Here is a 13,429-nt window from a genome sequence, read left to right as displayed (position 1 = left end):
GACAGATGCTCTTCCTCAGGCAACACTGTGGAAGACCTTTGCAGAGAGGAGAAGGCACTGCTCAGAGTTGGGGCCCCTGAGCCTGTCTCTGCCCTTTCACTTGCTCCCAGGGATCTCTGATCCACTGTGTGCTACCTGGGACCGTAACCCTTTCTCTACTCCTCTGGCCCTGGGCAAACAGGACACTCTTTTATGATGTTCTTCCAGGGAGTTTCAGAGTCAGGAAACACTGTATCTTAGACCTTCCTTCCTTTAAATTCCCTCCCTACTTCCTCTGCCCTGCCCCCTCCGCCCCACACTCACACACCCAAGACACACTTCAATGCCATGACAAAGTAAGATTGTTTCTTTTCAGACACAAGGAGGCAGAGGAAATAGACCCCTGGCAGGAAGTGTAAGGCTGAGACCCGGCAGCCCAGGCCCCAACCGCTGTCCTGTGTGGAATCAGATCCCTTCCATCTGAGCAGTCCAAAAACAAAGGTAAGAAACAGGAAGGAAGTGGGGGAGAAAAAGCTGCGTGGGGCCATCGAGGGTCAAGGAGAGAAAGAGATGTTGAGAACCAAACACAGTTTCCAGGAACTCAGCACCCCGAACCAGCCTGTGGGTTGGTTCTGCGGGTAACAGCTTCAAGTCAGGACTCAAATCAGATCCACGGGGAAGCACGGTTATTTGGTCAAATGGGATGATAGGCCAGAGGCTTATAACACTTAGAAAAAGTCCCCAAGAAAATGGTTCCTAAACTATGTAAATGTCGTGCCCTTAAACAGTACTTCCCCACTTGCTGGCAAAGCTGATGGACAGGAAAAAATGACATCCCCCCACCCCCCAATTGTACTAAGGCTCCTTTCTCCGATGGTTCGGGATTGGCTCAAAGTCCTGCAGGTCTTCTTGCTCATTCCTGACTTCAGGAGGTGAGCGGCTGGCACGCCCTTCCCAGCGAGCCACAGGCAGCGCCCAGCCCCACACAGTAACACTCTGTTTCCGAGGGAGAGACACTTTTCTCTGGAAGGTGTGAGAGAGCTTTATGAGCGCATGGGACCTGACTAAAGCAAAACCAAGTCCTTCCAGTTAAACTCTCCCAGTTCCCGTGATTATCCACACAGTAGCCTTTTGTTTCCAGGGGCTGGCTAAAATAAGCCTAAAAACAAACAAAAAGAGACAGTTTTCTTTCTTTATGAACCTAAAAATTGATGAAAACTCTCCTGGGGGCGTCTGAGTGGCTCAGTCCAATGAGTGTCCAACTCCTGGTTTTGGCTCAGGTCCTGATCTCGGGGTCATGGGATCGAGTCCCACGACGGGCTCCCTGCTCAGTGTGGGTGTGCTCAGGGTTCTCCCTCTCCCTCCCCACTGTTCCTCCCTCTGCTTGTTCCCTTGCTCTTTTTCTAAAATAAATAAATAAAAGGAATTTTTAAAATAATAATAAAAAATAAAAATAAAACTTTTTAAAAAGGGGGGGATCACCTTTGGAAAGCTGTGTGTTCCACCTTAACATCTGAGTCATTCCCCAGAAAAGGGGGTGGGGGCGGAACAGAAAGTTCTTCATCTCTGAGCATCTCACCTCTTCCTTTCGCTACTGCCTTTCCCCCTACTTTGGTGCTGTCCTACTCTGCACGTCTGATCTCTATTTTGTGTTGAACTTGCTGCTTTTTTTCATACTGAAGAGATCACATGGTCCCAAGAGCCATAAATAAATGGGAATTGAATATAAAAATAAATAAAACTTTCCTGACAAAACGGAGTCCACTGAACTTGGGGAGGTACCTTACAGGACCCCCGTGTCCCCAAGTTCACACCCACACACACACACACACACACACACACACACACATGTGCGGGAAGGGTACGTGGGGAGGAACAGCAGGGAACAAAACTGGGTTCAGACGGATGCCTGGCGGGGGTGGGGGGGACAACGCGCCACATCTTGTTAAGACAAATCTCTTTCCAACCAAAATGCTTCGACTGTCTGGAAGCAGAGAATTTCTTATTACCTAAGGATCAATGAGATACCACACCGTGAGCCCCTCGACCACTGCCACAGTTGACGGGTCGGACCTCCATGCAGATCTGGCAACTTCAGTATGTGATGGATCTAATTATGCATATTCATTCAACAAACAGTTCTGAACGCCTACAAAGCGTGACCTAGTCATCCCCCTTCTATCTCACAACTCCATAACGAGCCCCCACTGCTGTTCCTCGGGCCGGGGCCTCCCACCCACACCACACCCCGGCCCTTCCCAGCATTACCAACAATTCTCAGATCCCACTTCAGAGCCATAAGGACTCCTTCCTCCGGCCAACAAAAACAGATGGGAACACAAGTTCGCGTGACTTCATGAGAGGATTCGTCTTGGATTCCCTCAACTGAAAAAAATCTTAACAATATACAAAAACTTCCATAGCAGTAAACTACTTGAATTGTATCTCCTCATTGTTACTGAAACCCCACCCGGGCTAAGAAACTTTGAGTTGTAGGAAGTTCCATCGTCTCTCTTCCAACCTCCTCTCCTTGACGGAGATCCTACAAACTGCCCCCCCTCCACCAACACTGCTCCCGAATGTAACCCTGAAAGGGGATCCAAGGGTGTGTCTCTGGAGGCAGAGAAATCTTCTTCTGCTCCTGAGGTCAGAAGCCTGGGTTTTTTAAAGACGCTTCAGGCTATGCCACCCAGGATTTAATCTTGCCACCAACAGGCCAAACAGTACCACAAATAACTTAGAGGTACTGAAGACAAACAGTGCCTCTCCCTTGATCAGCAACGCCCTGGTGATATATAAAGGGGGAGAGAACATTTGCACCAAGTACAAAGCGGGCTCCATTCCTAAAGAGGGATACGATCCTCAAGAAGAAACAACTGAGAAGATAAAACAGGCCCCTTAAACGGAAGCTGAGGGATGAAATTTCAAAAGGGAAAAAATCAAAACAAACTCGGGCATATCAAATCATATGAAGTTTCATCCAAACCACTCACTGCATTTTCTAAAAAATGGCAAAAATTCCTGGCCAACTGCAGAGCATGACTTAGACAAATTCTCCTTTTAAAATATCGCAGTAAATGCCAAAAATCAGTGAATCGACTTAAATCAGCAAAGTTCAAACGGTAAGGTGGCATGAGCAAAATTCCAGCTTTCAAATATACCGAAAGCCTTAATTCTCAGAACTGGTAGAAATATATTCGTAAAGTTTTGTTAACTTTTTTTTTTTTTTTTTTTTTTTTTAAAGATTTTATGTATTTATTTGACAGAGAGAGAGATCACAAGTAGGCAGAGAGGCAGGCAGAGAGAGAGGAGGAAGCAGGCTCCCCGCAGAGCAGAGAGCCCGATGCGGGGCTCGAACCCAGGACCCTGAGATCATGACCCGAGCCGAAGGCAGCGGCTTAATCCACTGAGCCACCCAGGTGCCCCAAGTTTTGTTAACTTTTACTAAGAGCCCATCTCTTGCCATGCACCTCCTACCAAATGAAAGGAGAAAGTCCCGTGAGAACGGAATTTTACAGCATGGAGAAAGAGAAGCGCTAGACCAGCCAAAAAGCTGACATGCGATCTCTAGATGAGTCTTCAATGTTGCGTATCTCCCTACGCTCTGACATAGAGTACAGCACGTGTTACAGGAGCCCTTTTTGGGGTGCTCATCTTCATCAGTCTGGGGAATTCAAGAACAGGTACTGACCCGCCGGCTAAAAGAAGACAAAGAGCAGTGACAAGCATCAGAGCCAGTGGAACTCACACAGCACCACGGGAATATCCGTGATTGCCCGCTCCGGCCGTCTCTACCACAGCAGACCTGTGAGCAGTCTGGCCGCCAGCTCCGCTCCAGGGTGTGCGTCCAACACAACTGTATACACACATCAGCCACAACACGGGCGCGGACTGGTTCATGACAGCACTGTCCGTGCTGGTCCCAAGCGGGAAGCGACCCAATGCAGGTCTCTAGGAGGAGGGGTCATCGGTGGTACAGCACGCCATGGGACACAATAGACCAACAAGAACAATCCGTAGCCACATAACACAGCACGGAGCAATCTGGCCAGCACAGCCCGGCGCGAAGAGAAGCCAGACACCAAAGGGTACACACACTGCGATTCCGGCGTTAACCTTCACACACGGACAAAGTGACCTATGAAAAGAGAGGGCTACCCCGAAGACGTGGCTCTGTGTGAGGGAGGAGAGATGAGCCAGAATCTGGTAGACAAGTGACTCAGAGCATCACGTAAGAGGGACAATCAGCATCCCTAAAAAGGGCTACTCTTTTTTTTTTTCCAAAGGTTTACTTATTTATTTGAGGGGGGACGTGGCAGAGGGAGGGAGAGAATCTCAAGCAGACTCCCCGCTGGGCACAGAACCAGACTCAGGACCCAGTCTCACGACCCCGAGATGATGACCGGAGCCGAAACCAGGAGTCGGAGGCTTAACTGACTGAGCCACCCAGATGCCCCTAAAAAGGGCTATCCTTAAGCAGTTACTTCTATAGGAAAGAACAGTTCTGTTGAGAAGGGTGGGGGAGAAAAGCAGAGGGGTTTGCAGGGGAGGGAAGGAGAGAGAATGAGAAAGAGAGAGGATGAATTCAGCTTGATTTCTACCTTTGCTCTAATTTTTATTTTTTCATATTTTTCCCAGGGTCAACAGGTGAACAAGTCAGAATCACCAACAAAATCTGAAAACATTCAGCCAAAAATATAATGCAGATATCAACACATTGACATTCTCCTTCTAAATAAGCCAAAAATTATATAAAAAGGAGTTTTATCTGCAATACACGACAATGTAAACCAACAAGAATGGAGGTTCTTGTGTGCTTCTCAGGAGATCAAATAATTATAAAAAGGGATTAGTATGTCTTCTGAGCGTTAAACTAAGCCCCACTTCTCAATTCCATTAGCTAATTAAAAAAAAAAAAAAAAAGCCAACCTTCCAACAGAGCCACAGGGTTCCTGACACTGTCTGAAATATGTAACTGTTTCCAATTACCTGATTGCTTCTGTAAGGAAAAAAGCATGAGGATACTTAGTTCTGATAGGTCCTTCTGGTGTATGTATCCATACACAAATATACAACTCAACAGTGTATCTGTTTGAAGATTCCTCATCAGTGAGAACGAATTCATACTTGAAACATGAAGCTCAAGAAAGAAAAAGGCAAACAGGCATCGAAAAGTCAAAGAGAAAATAACAACTGCTGCTTTAGGTCACCTGCTGTGCGCCTCAGGGGACATGCTCCTCAGCAATTCACACATCTAGCGAATGGAGGGTTTGTTTGTTTTTTTTTGTTTTGTTTTTTTTTAAATATTTTATTTATTTGACAGAGAGAAATCACAACTAGGCAGAGAGGCAGGCAGAGAGGCAGGCAGAGAGAGAGGAGGAAGCAGGCTCCCTGCAGAGCAGAGAGCCTGATGCGGGGCTCGATCCCAGGACCCTGGGATCATGACCTGAGCCGAAGGCAGAGGCTTTAACCCACTGAGCCACCCAGGCACCCTGCGAATGGAGGGTTTTAATAAGAGCTTCTCTGTTAGGTCTCCTCTTAGACAATTCTGTTCTTTTCTACTAAACACACACGCACACACACACTCAACAAATCTCGTTTCTCCATGGCCTTGTCAAGTACGGAATGGTTTATTTAAAATTATAAAGGTTACTGAAAAAAAAAGAATTAAAAATAACAAGATAAAAATAATGGGATATCTAATAAAATTGGGAGGCGGAGGGGAGAGGAAGAGAGGAAAGGTGAAGATAATACTAATTCCCTTTCTTTCTTGGCAGGGAATGAACGGAGACTGCCAAATTTGTTGAAATCAAGGGTACACTATGGCAGCTGGTTACAAATCTGCTGACACTCTTCCCATTCAGTGGCAGGTCCATGTCCCCTCTCCCTGAGTCTGAACAGGCTTTGTGATGGACCCAATCAATAGAGTTTGGTGAAAGGAAAATCATATAACCTCGGAGACTAGGTCATAAAAGGCCACAAAGCTTCTAACTGGTTCTCTTGAGGCACTCTAGCTCAAGTTAATTGTATCTGTCCATCTGGAGACTATCTGGGGATGAGATTAACATTTTAATCAGTGAACTTTGGGTAAAGCAGATTGTTCTCCATAATGTGGGTGGGCCTCGTCAAATCAGTTGATGGTCTGGAGCAGACAAAAAGATCAGCTTCCCCACAAAGAAAGAATTCTCCAGCAGACTTTATTTAGTCTTCATCTGCACCACTGGCTCTCCTGGGTCTCCAGTGTGCTGGCCCACATGGCAGATTTTGGACTCACCAGCCTCCATAATATGTGAGCCAACTCCTTAAAATACCTATTTTTCTATGAAAATACACACATCCTATTTGTTCTGTTTGTCTAGAGAACCCTGATTAATACAAGAGGGAAGCTGGTGGCCACCTGAGTAATCTGACCACCCTGGGCCACCAGGCTGAAGTTGCCAGGCATGGTAGATTCTCTGGGCAATGGTCGACACTGAGCCCAGTCCCCCAGCCATCCTGCCAAAGCATGGGACACAGCAGCAAAGCCTTCTAGGACCTTCCAGACCACCCTGTTCACCAGGGGTGTGCTACACAGAGACCTCACCACCACAAGGAGAAGCAGCCAAGCCCTGCCTGAATTCCTGACCCACAGAATCCAAAATACCATGAAACACCTGTTCAAGCCACTAAAGTCTGAGGTCACCTGTTCAATGACAACCGCCAAAAAGAATTAAAAATGGAAAGAGTTAACAGTAACACCCGATAAGAGACCGTAGCTGAACAGGGATCAGAGAGGAGGGATGGGTTTTAGTTTTCACTTAAAATGCTTCTTTGTTGTTTGCATTATTCTATGTCCAAATACTATTTCAGAAATTTAAACAATTAAAAATTAAAGAAACAACAGTGAATGTGTTTAGCATTTATGCTGTACCAAGTAGTCTTCTAAGTGCTCTCTATGGTGTGGGCTTTCGTTTAAAGATTTATTTATTTGAGAGAGAGCGAGCGAGCGCACACGAATGCTGGAGGAGAAGCAGAGGGAGGGGAAGAGAATCTCTAGCAGACTGAGCTCGGAGCCTGATGCAGGGATGGATCCCAGCACCCCGAGAGCATGACCGCACCCGAAATCAAGAGCTGGACACTCCAAATTCAAGAGCTGGAGGCATGCCAGCGCCCCTCTATCATTTTAAGTCACTTAATTCTCAGGTGACTCCATGAGGGGAGTGCTTTTGTTATATTCCCTTTTTATGAATGGGAAACACAATCACAGAGAGGTTCAGTAACTGTGGCAAAGGTCACACAGCAAACAGCACAACCTATATTCAAATCAGCCAGTCTGGGTCCAGAGCTACAATATTTCCACACAGATAACCGGGCTGCCTCAGCAGCAAGAAGCCACTGGACAGAGCGCATGATCTCAAGCTGCCACTCCCCTGAGTCTCCAAGTGTGTGACCGACCAAATATTACGTCCGGCTCTACCAGACTGCCTTGCTGCTTCAAAAGCTGGGCCCTAAAATGCGATGCCCTTTGCTCTAATCCCACCACATAATTTTTTTTTTTAAAGATTTTATTTACTTATTTGACAGAGAGAAATCACAAGTAGGCAGAGAGGCAGGCAGAGGGAGAGGAGGAAGCAGGCTCCCTGCCAAGCAGAGAGCCCGACGTGGGACTCGATCCCAGGACCCTGAGATCATGACCTGGGCCGAAGGCAGAGGCTTAACCCACTGAGCCACCCAGGCGCCCCCCACCACATAATTTTTCAAGGCCCAGTCTTCTTCAGTATGACACAAACCTCTCAGCATTAATTTTTCCACCCCTTACATTTCCAGAGTGAGCAGGTATTTCTATCCTTCTGCCTCCTACCACAATTCTGTATCTTTCTACCTCCCCACTTGCCATGAACTCTGCCAGGGTCTAAGTCTCTGAATCACCCCCACCAAGCCGTGCGTAAAATAGAAACATCATTATTATTTACTAAAGGCAAACTGCTACTGGCTTATTCTACATGCCCACTGGTGGAGCAGTCTTTAACTCAGACAGATTTTTGCTGCATTTTGAGAGGAAAGAGTGCGTTTGGAGCCGTAACTAGGCAAAGCCGCAGTCTGCTGCAGGGTCACCTTTGGCGAGTGTTCCTGATTGAACTTTTGAAAGTAAAAAAGTTTTTGCCCAAAAAGCTCTAATTACTTTTTTCTGCCTTTATAGTAGTTCACCGATTTCCCCTCTATTCCAGAGAAAGAAAACAACGACCAGCATCATTTCCATTGTCCAAGATGGCCTGTGTACAGTTTAGCTCTCTTCTTGAGATAACTCAGTGGTGTCTTCTTTGGAGAAATCTACTCCCTTGCCAATTTCTAAGGAGACCCTAGAGCTCAGCTCAAAACCTACTTTTTAGGGAAGCCCATTCTAAGCATTCAGGCAAGAAAGACCCCTTTGGATTCAGAATTCAGAGAAGTACTCAATATCTGGAAAATGAACAAAACACTCCTTTGTCATATGTAAGGAATCTGCCTAGCTGGTGTTCTTAACTTTTCATACATAATTTCCGGACAACCAGCAGCTTAATGGTGTGATTCCTCTGGTACTCCCGAAAAGTCCCAGCTTAGTACCTTGGCAAAAAGCATCACATAAAGAAAAATCGTAGGTGACTGGCAAATGAAATTACAACAGTCCCATTTACACTATTTAAAAAGCAGGTATCGGGGTCAACTTCACCGTTACTTTGAAAGCAATTTAAACCATTGGGCAGATGCCCTTTTGCGGGTAACATATTAGCAATTTATAGGTTACTTTAATTCTATACTAGATTCAAGGACAGCTGAGGTCTGCAGGTGGTACTTTAACAACAGGGGTCCAGAGGCATAAAAAACAAAGACTCTAGTTTATGAAATGATCCCCAAAAAGGGGGGGAGGGATATATGCACAAAGAGGTTTCTTTAGCAATATATACCAGTTCAAGTCCAAAAAAAGTAACACTCATTTCTAATGCTGGGGGCAGTATTAAATGGAAGCCTGCCCATGGGATTGTGGATGTGTGCAGGAATTAAGAAGTCATGGAGACTGAAACAATATTAAGACAAACAAAATACCAAGTTGACTATTAGGATATGATAAAAACAGGAGCCGCCATGGAAAACACCAGAAGTGAACACAGCTGGAATAATCCATCTGCTGGACCGGGACACATACGGGTCACCCTTCATCCATTTGTGAAACTCTGTAGATTTACAGCTTTTGCAGTTTAACACAGGACAGAACTCTCACATGCTGCTAGTAGAAGTACTAACCAAACGGTCGCTTGGAAAACTGTTTGGCTCAGTCTTCCAAACTGAACAGTCTAGAACTCACAGTGCCATTCCTAAGAACAGACCCTAAACAAATGTGCAGAGTTGTATCAAGACGTGTGCTGGAATGTTCGCAGCCACACTGTTGGCCATGGACAAAATGTGGAAACCACGTAGATGCCCATCAACCCTAGAATGGGTAAGTTATGTGAGGACACAGTCACACAATGGAATATCGGACAGCAAAGATAATGACTGGATCAGAGCCGCATGCAACATGGCTGTATCTCTCCAGTGTGATTTTGACAGAAAGAAGCCAGACTGAAAAACACACAAACAACATGTACTAGAGGCTATCCTGCCCACAGAGCAAGAAAACAGCCAAAACTCATCTCTGGGTTGGGACAGCGGTTACCCTGGGAAGAAAAAGGAATGGGAAAAGAGCAGAAGGGGTCTTCTGCAGTCTGGCAACCTCCTGTGACTTGATCTCAGTGCAAGTTCCAAGTTTACGTTCACTGTGAAAATGCATCATATTAGACACTTACGATTGGTAGGTGTGTTATATAGTTTAACAATTACTTCAAAACAAAACAAAACAATAGATGTTATAAGCCAAGCCACCTATGCAACGGAGGCATAAAATGTCCCGAAACATTCGAAACCAACCTAGTTTCTTTGATTGCAGGGCAGAAGTATGGAGATGGCTGTCATGTGGGCAGCTGCGACTCTGCTAAAATAAGACTTTTAAAACATGCCCAGACTGGGGCACCTGGGTGGCTCAGTGGGTTAAAGCCTCTGCCTTCAGCTCAGGTCATGATTCCAGGGTCTTAGGATCGAGCCCTGCTCAGCAGGGAGCCTTCTTCCTCCTCTCCCTCTCTGCTGGCCTCTCTGCCTACTTGTGATCTCTGTCAAATAAATAAATAAAATCGTTTTAAAAAATGCAAAAATGGTCCAGCAAATGCCTGAGTGACCTGTCTGTAATTTTCCCCTGAGATTCCCCCCTGCTGCTTCTGAACCCTCGTACCCTGCAGGCCTCCCCTCCCGTTCACACAGCATCTGTCAGCCCTTCACCTACCTCCTCCTCCATTCCTTGCATTTCCTCCAGCTACACCCCTGGCCACCCTCCTTCTCCTCTGGACTAGGGGCTTGACGCAGGAGCACATCAGCCCATGGCACTACGTGAGAGCAAATGCGGACACACAAAATGAACCCAGGTCTTGACTGTATCGATTCCAGGGGCCATTTGCCTGCAGTTTATTTCTTTGGGGCCAGTTTGGATGATTTGAAACAAAACTATTTTTAAAACATTGCTCCTTTTCTGCTCTATCATCTCCACCCCCCTCCCCGAAACACACACACACACACACACACACACACACACACACGCAAAGTGAGTTCTCACTTTTGCTGACCTGGAACTTCAACCAGAACGGTTCATGAACTTGACAAAGTGCTCCCAAAGCACCCTTGTGCCCCCCAGGGGGTAAAATGCATCCATCCCTCCTGTGACTGTGTTTGAAGGAGGCCTTCAGCCATTCCCCCACTGGGCCGTTCTCCTGCGTCCTTAGACGCTATTCTCACCACGGGACAGCCCCCACTTAAATCTTCAACTGCCTCAGCAACAGCACCTTCCCCAAATCCACTAACTGAAGAAAGTCCGAAGTTAGTAATCTCTGTTTCTAATTCTATCTCTGCCTTGGGAAAAACTCCTTAAAATGAAGGAGGAAGGCTGGGGGAGGGTGAAATGAGGAGACCGCTAATGGGGATGGGGTTTCTTTTGGGGGTGATGAAAACGTTCCGGAACTAGTGGTGATAACGGTGTAACTCGGTGAATATACGAAAAACCATGGAACTGAGCAGTTTACAAGGGCAAACGGATGGCATGTTTATCGTATCTCAAGTTTTTAAATAAATACAACGTGGAAGGGCCCCACTTCTTAGCAGAGAAAGTTGGATGAAAGGAACATGAGCCGATGCACTAAGCACCCCAAAAATCAAGCTGACTAAACCCACGAACTAAAAAAAGGAAGCGGGTTCTGATTCCATCCAACCCAGAGGTGCGTGGAATGAAGTTGGGGGCCAGAAACTGCACAATTACTACATTGGATGATCACCCTTCCTTGTTAGTCTCAGGGCTGTCTTGCTGATGTATTTCATTAATTAATACGACGAGACGAGCCTCGCAGAGCGAGCACTGGGGGACGCCACAGATGGATCTGAACGCGAACTCGGCCAAAGCCCTCAGCCATCACCCCGGTGCAGAGCCGCTCCCGCCGACCCGAAGGACCCGCAGAGAAGCGGCCTCAGAAAAGTTCCCCGGGGACCCAGGTGGAGGGGGCAGAGTGAGCAGGGGGCGGTGGCAGCCTTGAGCGCAGGATTCCGTAGGTTTTGCCCCAGTGGCCCAGCAGAGGGGACGTCGGGGACCGAGTCCGCTCAAGGGCGCGCGCACCCTCCGCGGACCTGACGCCGCCGACCGCCCAGAAGCCGAGCGCGCGGTAGCCCGGGTCGCGTCCCGGAGGCCCCGGCTCCCCCGCCCTTCCCCCACCCCACCCCCGACCCCTCTGACCCCGGCCGGCCGGAGCCATGTCGGAGTCGGCGGAGGGCGACCGAGGCCACCTGCCGCTCTGGGACACAGCGATAAAGAGGTCGACCGCCAGTCCCCCTGCGGAGCGGAGCCGAGAACTTCAGCCGGCGCCGCCTCGGGGAGGGTCGGGCACCCCGTCCCGGGCTAGTACAGGGCCCGGGGGACCCTCGCGCGGCGCGCCCGCCACCCTCCCGTCCCCGGCCCGGACTTTCTCGCGGCCGCAGCGCGCGCCAAGCAACCTCTCCCGGACCCCGTCCCTAGGCCCGCCCCGAGGCGGCCGGGGGAGGCAGGGCGAGCGCGAGCCCGCGGGGCTGCCCTCCGCCACCGCCACGGCCGCCGAGCGCCCCCGGCGCGCGCCAAGTTGGCCGGCCCGCGCCAGGGGGTCGGGGTCCGGACGCCCCGCGCCCACCCCGCGCGGCACAGGGCGCGGCGCAGCCCCGGCTCACTCACCTCCGGGCGCGCTCCCCAACCTGCGGCGCCCGGCCGGCCGCGGCTCCCGGACCTCGGCGGAGGGGCGGGGCGGGGAGGGCGGAGCCGGCCCCGCGTGCGAGCGCCAGAATTAAACCCCGAAACGGACTGCGGCGCTCCGGGCCCTGACGCCGCCGCAGGGGCCACCGAGTCCGGGGAGGCTGGCGAGCTCCGGCCACCGCGCGGGAAACGACCGTGGCGGCGCCCCGAAGCGGGACGGGAGGGCTCCCCAGGGGGCTCGGGACACCTCCGGGAGCCCCGGCTCTGCGCCGCGCCTCTTTGTACCCCGGGACCCGGCCGGCGGGCGGGCCCCAGTGCGCCTGCGCGCCGCTCCGACTCCACCAGCCCCACGAGGCACCTTCGCGCACCTCCGCCTCACCCCGCCCGCCGGCCCCTGCCCCGACAGCCGCGATCCGAGCGGCGCCCTCCGCCCGGCGCACCCCTGCCGCCCACGGGTGCCGGCTTCTCCCCCGCAGGGAGCGAAAAATTCCGCCCCGCCCCGGGGAAACCTGAGTCCTTTCCCACTTCTCGTCCCCGCCCGGGAGGGATCATGGTTAATACCCGCCGCCAGCGCCTTTTTACTGCCCCCGCCCAGCCCTCCGCCGAGAAGCTGCGCGCGTGGGGTTGTTTCCTGGCCCCAGGTGAGCGCGCAGGGCTCCGGTTTCCTGCAGGTGCCCGAGCGGGACGCGCACGGGGGCGGCCGCGGACCTCCCGCCGCCTTTCCCAGGGCTGGCCTGGGGCGGGGAGCGGGACGGAGCCCTCGGTGGAGCGGAGAGGACACCAGCGTGTGCAGAAGCGAGCCTGTGCTGGGGGGGCTCCAGGGAAGGCGCAGCGCCCACCTCGGGAGCGGAGAGCCAGACACGCTCCATTCAGAGCCGTCGCAGTTGGGGGCGAGCACATGCGCCGAGATTGAGAGACTGTGGCTTGAGTCTTCTTTCCAATGAGAATGGTTTGAATAAACCCGACTGGAGGGCCAGCTTTATAAAACCAAGAACGTCCAAAACGAAACAAAAACCCATTAATGCCAGTGTCCCGTCACTGGTTTTCTGGAAGGGGCTGGGGCCCTGCTCCTGAGCTCTCCCGCAGAGAACACACCCAGCGGCGCCGCACACTTGTCACCATATTTTTGCAAGTAGGTTA

At 50.3% G+C, this 13,429-nt stretch overlaps 1 protein-coding gene across 2 annotated transcripts in view; it reads right to left on the bottom strand.

Annotated features, from left to right (window-relative positions):
- The window catches only part of KANK1 (KN motif and ankyrin repeat domains 1), a 198,668-nt gene extending 186,150 nt beyond the window's left edge, over positions 1-12,518 (bottom strand). The window contains exon 1 of one of the 2 annotated variants that reach the window (XM_046022154.1): positions 12,272-12,518. The gene's annotated coding sequence lies outside the window, so the exon portion shown is untranslated. The remainder of the gene's footprint in view (positions 1-12,271) is intronic. The other variant, XM_046022156.1, reaches the window with a different exon arrangement.
- Positions 12,519-13,429: the final 911 nt, after the last annotated feature.

This window comes from Meles meles, chromosome 11 (assembly GCF_922984935.1).
Source record: "Meles meles chromosome 11, mMelMel3.1 paternal haplotype, whole genome shotgun sequence".
NCBI lineage: Eukaryota > Metazoa > Chordata > Mammalia > Carnivora > Mustelidae > Meles > Meles meles.
Note: the sequence above shows the minus strand (reverse complement) of the source record. Positions and strands in the feature narration are given on the sequence as shown.